The 6,360-nt window shown below is 34.7% G+C and overlaps 1 protein-coding gene across 1 annotated transcript in view; it reads right to left on the bottom strand.

Moving 5' to 3' along the window:
• Positions 1-6,360, bottom strand: part of Cntn5 (contactin 5) — a 1,105,367-nt gene that overhangs the window by 823,589 nt on the left and 275,418 nt on the right. The gene's annotated exons all lie outside the window — the stretch shown is intronic.

Raw genomic sequence — 6,360 nt, 5'->3', positions numbered from 1 at the left:
TGTGTGTGTGTGTGTGTGTGTGTGTGTGTGTGTATGTTATTGCCTTTTCTCTACAGAATAATTCATGAAAAGTGAAAAGCAAATGCAGGAAAGAAAAGTACATTGATGCCACTGGCTAAACTACATTACAGTTCAAGAGCTTAATGTATTAAGAAATAAGCATTCATATTTACTGTTAGAAGACAGTTTGCCATCAAAATGAACAAAGTAAACCTAACAAGGACCTCAGGAAAATAATTTGAAAGAAAATATTCTTCCACATTTACTTTTTCACCTTTCTGTCATCTTTGTTTTCATTATGCATGCAGGGGCTCGCTTAGCCTGTCTAAACCTAAACAAAAATAAAATAATTACTCATGGTAGAAGATCTACTTTTAAAATCTGAGACTGGGTGTAGGAGACTGATGGATTACCCTGGAACGCTTGTTTCTATAATAGAGATGTACTCTTTATTAGACACATGTGCAACTATCTACCGCCTCAATCCTATGATCTTAAAAGCTGCTATATCCTAATCTTAACTAAAGTTATCATAATTTATCAGGTTAATTTTATTTTAATTCCTCTAAAGGCTTATTTTGAAAGGAAACAAACTTCCCCTTTCTTAGCATTTCCAGATGGCCTCCACCAGAACTGCTGCCATGCCAAGTGCTCAATTCCCTCAAATGCTCCATTACACCATGGTGCATCTATAATAAATAAAGGTTAAAATATCAGAGAAACAGGACCATATGCCTAAACATGTTGTATGCACCTTGGCAAAGGGAATGTAAGTACTGAGTCAAACGTTATGTTCCTTGCCAACAAAGTGGATCAAAACTAGGGGAATAAAAAGATTCTATCACATTGGAAGGAGAGCTAAACAACAGTTTCCTCAGAGGAGTGGGGAGAATAGCCAATCAAGCAACACTCTGCCAAATATTTTCTCTGACTGCTAGGAAAATAAATCTGCAGCACGAATATGGAGGATTAGTCACAGATTTCTCATAGGCATTTACAGCTATCCCATAAAAATCCACTATTTCTAGAATCCCCTTTATGTTGAAGATACCATATTTTTTTATCTTTATTAAATTTCGTGGTACATTTTATGTATACAATACAGTTCCACTCACCATTGGGATGTTGTGCCTGTACAGGACCTACCAGGTTCTCAGCCCATTCCCCAGCCCCCTCCTCAGCCCCTCCACTCTTCTCTGTTTACAAAGACATTGTTTCCATGTTTTTTCCTTTTCACAGATTTTTTATTTTCCCTTTTTACCTTTCCCCTACCCCTCCCACTTCCTCTACTCTTTTAAACTTTTCTTCGCATTTCATGGTACCCAAATTTTAGGATGCCCAAGTCCCGGTATAAAATGGCACAATATTTGCGTATAACCTATGCAAAAACTCACTTATATTTCAAATCACCTCTAACTTATTTAAAATACAAATGCAATGTAAATTCTATGTAATTAGTTATTATACTACATTGCTTAGTGGCAAGAAAAATAGTCTGGACATGTTCAGTATGATGAGTTGTGATGTTGAACACTGAACTCGGTACCCAAACTTGCTCATGCTAGGTAAATGCTCTGCCACTGAGCTCTACACCTAGTCCTTTTCAAATATGTTTTGATCCATAGCTAGTTGAAGACACAGATGTAAAACCTTTTAATAGAGAGTGCTGGCCATGTACTAAATTCCACCAGGAAAACCTCCCTTTTCTCAGGTCTTGGTTCAAAAGTTATCATTTCAGATGGTCTTTGCGGTTGCTGTGCCTCACTGAGACCTCTCCAACTCTTCACTGTTCTCTCAAGAACTTATCGTCTAATAATCGGGGATTTTATTTATTCATTCATTCAGTGAAACACAGCCACTATATTATAAACTTCGGTTTAGCAGGAATTTTTTTCTGCATAGTTTGGTAATCTGCTTCCTTCAACGTGCCGCTGAGCCTGTAGCACAGCATTTGGTACACATTTGTGAGGTGCACGTCTAAATGAACACAAGGAGCCTACTCAGGTGCCAACTGGATAGCGCTGCAAAGGAAAATATAAAACAGCACATTTGTTTAGTGAGTCTTCTGGAGCTCATAGATCTTACTTCAATCGAGTTCTTCAAATAGTACTTCAATTAAGTACATGATATAATACAGTCATCAATGTGTTTCAGGCCTTTAAGTTTGAACTAGTTCAGAAATTCTAACTCATTCAGGAGAATATGCTAATTCTATTTAGTGAACACAGAGCAGGCATTCTTTGTGCAGTTATTTAAATTAAAAATTTTGTCATCTACTGAGTTATTTTTATTACAAGAATGACTAAGATAATTTACATACATAAACTTTTTTTCCAACAAATCTGTCTGCATTTGTTCAAAATACTTTTTCCTTCTAATAAACTATACATCTTAACCAATATTTTTGAAGTAATGCACTTGACTTATTTTCAATAGGACAGTAATAGTCTTTCTGGTAAATAAAATTTGCTTTATATTTGGAAGAAATGATGATGAATTAGTTTAGCAAGTATTCTGCTGACTGAAGCAACTCCTACCCAGTGCATAGACAAAAATAATTATGGATGATATGGTGGAATTGTCATTTAGCTACAAGATAATGCAAATTAATAAACATTAAATATACTACTTATCTTTCCAATTCTTAAAGGACAAATTAAATCGTTGTCATATCAGAGTTAGGAAAAATGGGAATGAATTGCTCACTAGCAATGAAAAACAACTAAGACTATATGCTCCATGAAATTATATATAGAAAACAAAACAATTTTCATATTGTAGTTTGTATCTGAACCTTGTCTTTTCTCTGTATGTATCACTTGTGCTCTATCACATTGACATGTTCATTTCTAATGGGGAGGGAACACAAACATCAACAGCCAGGAAAACACTGGTTTTCTTCATTTGGAAGTTGTTCTCAAGCCCTCTCCAGTTCTTAGACCCCTTGATGTGCATAACCTCTTTGTGGTCACAAGGATTTCCTAGTGTTAACACTGGTCATATGACCCGAATGGTTCAATAGTTTAGCAAAATAGCCTAGAGATAAATGAGAAATGTTTTTGAACTTGAAATGTTCACAGGGCTATCTGAAGGAATCTAGGATAGGGAGCTAGAGATATAAAAACACTAGCTGATCATTATATCTGTCTGCCTTTTTCATTTAGTGTACCAAGTGAGAGTGTGCATAAACTAGCATAGTGTTTAGTACATAGTAATAACTCACTGATTTTTGCGGGTGTTTTAGTTTGGATCTGTCTAACAAAATATGATAGATTGATAGATTAAATAAAAATATTTATTCAACATTCTTGATACTGAGAAGTCCAAGACCAGGGGGCTTGCAGAGTCACTGTCTGAAGAGGACTTGCTTCCTGATTAGCACATAGCTACCTGCTTGCTATGTAATTACATGGTGTGGGGGTAGTGAAAGAGAGCCTGTTCCTCCTTCTCCCTTTGGACCTCCTCCCTTTCTTTGTTGTTCAGCCCTCATTTTCTTCCTCCTCTTTCTTTTTATATAAGGACATTGATCTGATCATTAGATCCTCAATTTATAATCAAAGCTAGCTACATTCATCATTTTTCAAAGACTTAATGTCAAACATCACATTGAGGATTATGATTTTACAATAAGAATTTTGAGAGGATCCAGACATTTTGTCCATAGCACCTAGCTTTATAAAAAAATACATCTGTTCTACACTTCCACTCTTCTTAAATGATAGAAAAAAAAAACAAAGAATGAAAGGTGAATTAACAAACATGTATGCCAATTATTTATAGCAAAATGAAAAGAAATAAATTATTTCAAGAAATATATGAGTTGGGATGTAGCGATACATCAAGTGAAAAGAAAACTCTTATGACATTTGAAGTTTCTTGTTATAGACATATGATTCTATCACATAAAAGTTCCACTTAAAATTTGTTGCTTTTTGTTTGAAATGTGGACAAAACAGTCCAGGACAAATATATACCCAGATAACACTTGTATATCTCCAAAATTAAAAAATACCAACTCATAGAAGTTATAAAATCACATTCATTTGAAATATATGCTCAGGCAAAGTAAAAGAGTTTAAACCTTCAACAAAACAGAAATCTGCTTGAAAACAAATAATTATAAAACATATGTGGAAATTCAAAAGAAGTGATTTGGAGATGACTAATATTTTCCTTTATCTGTTCCAACACTTACAATATTTTTCTGCTTGTAAAATACTTATTTAGAAGTACATTTTTAGAAGGTGGCTAGTTTTAGTACTGCAAAATTATCACAGCATCCATATTTTGTAAAGTTATGAAAAACATGAAACTGAAGATATCTATTCTATCTAAAAGAGTGCAATTCATAATAGTGTGATTTATACATATTTTTCAGGTTTTAAATATAAAACCATTTGGTCACAAACTATAATATTACTGTCATTTTTTAACATTACATTAATTTCACTCTTGCCTTCACTAAAAGCAAAGAGAGATATTTCCTTAATAGTAATTCTTCTGGACAACCATATTGTTGCCTTGTGCAACAGCCATGCCATTATATGTCCTACAAAAATTTCATCAGTATTTACTCTTACGAAGCCAGTCTATACTACAGACTGCTTTAATGGAGTAAGTGTATAGTTTGAACTAAAAATGTGACAATAAATTTAGATCATAAAAAGGAATGGAGTTGCAAACCAAATAAAGAGGTAGGACTCTGGACTCATAATGTCTGATAAATTCATTTAATAATGATTTTAGTGTTTCCCATAATTTTACAGTTGTTTCCACAGAGTGCTTTTTTTAAAATTCAAATTAGAGGTTTTTCCTCATATAACTATCATTGTGTAAACACAACCTAATGTTTCTTCTCATTTTGTAGTCAAACTGTCTAATAAAAAACTTTGGCTATGGTGTGTGTGTGTGTGTGTGTGTGTGTGTGTGTGTGTGTGTGTGTGTGTGTTTCTAGTTCTGAGAGAAAGGCTGCGGATCCACTGAGCTAAATCCCTGGCCCTGTGTGTTTCTAGTTATAATTTCTTAACAATGTTAAGTATCCTCAAAGGAGATTGTTCCCATTCAGAGGTGATCTGAAATAAGAATCAGGTACCATTATTATTTTGTATCTTCCGGTCTATACTCCAGACTAAACTCAACCAAACAACCTGAGCTTGACAACATGCAATTATGGCTGATGTTTACTAAGCAGTCAGAGTGGCATCTATATTGAACACACAGAGACATTTTTGTTATTATTCCCTGAACAATATGGTATAACTACTGACATAGTTTTACATTATATTGTCTATTTTAAGATATATAGAGGTTATTTAAATTATATGCAAGGATCTCTGCAGGTTAATATTCAAGTGCTGTGCCATTTTATATACGGAATTTGCACATCCTCAGCTCTAAGTATCACTGTGGGAGACCACAGTATTCTGGAACCTAGCCTTTAAGGCACTGGGAGATGACTATATAGATATTTTTCTTATCCTATAAATATAAAAAAGAGCCTAAGTTAAGCTAGTTTTAATTTCACATTTGTTGAAGGATGCTACAGCTTTTCTTAATTTCTCCTAGATACCAGAAAAATGATTCCATCAGTATTTCTCACCTTGTCCCACAGATGCATGAGAGTGGGCCTACTGATGTATATCCAGTGGTGGATACCAAGCTCAATAGGATATGATTTTTTCATAAATAAATATATCATCTACAAGGAGGCATACAAATTGTGCTAACAAATGATTAAAATGCAAGACAGAAAGAAATGGCAGTTTTAAAAAGGCATGTATAAGTGTTATATGTTAAAAAATTGCAGAGATTTCCTAAGTCAAGAAATATATTTTTTGAATTAATATTTAAAGGATAACATATGTCAGTCCAGTATTTTTCAGTTTAAATGGGTATTTCTTGATTTTTTTATTCTCAAAGTTTCTGTGAAGACTCTATTAAGGAAGATAAAGTGTAGCTATTGTACGATATCTAGATACACTCGTTCTGTGGGTTGATTGACCTGTGAGATATGGCTTCTTTCCCTCTAACCAGTAGAATTTGAACAGCCCTATAGCACAGGGAGGGAAGGTAGTGCTTTTGACAGCCTCAAGGACACTTCCTGAGATTTAAGAAAAGGCAACTGTTTGGAAGGCACAGCGCCAAACCTCAGTATGCAGTTTAGCAAGTGCAGCATGGATAGAATTTCAGGCTCAACTGTCCTCAACTTTATGCAGTGAATAACCCAATCAGCTACATGTGATGACTTTGGAGTTTGGTATAACCCAGCAATTAGAATAAGAAGACTAGAGGGGCCGGGTGTGGTGGCACATGCCTGTAATCCCAGCACTCGGGAGGCTGAAGCAGGAGGATCGCTGTGAG

This window comes from Fukomys damarensis, unplaced genomic scaffold (assembly GCF_012274545.1).
Source record: "Fukomys damarensis isolate Sample0158 unplaced genomic scaffold, DMR_v1.0_HiC HiC_scaffold_16, whole genome shotgun sequence".
Lineage (NCBI taxonomy): Eukaryota > Metazoa > Chordata > Mammalia > Rodentia > Bathyergidae > Fukomys > Fukomys damarensis.
This window is presented reverse-complemented; position numbering and strand designations above follow the sequence as displayed.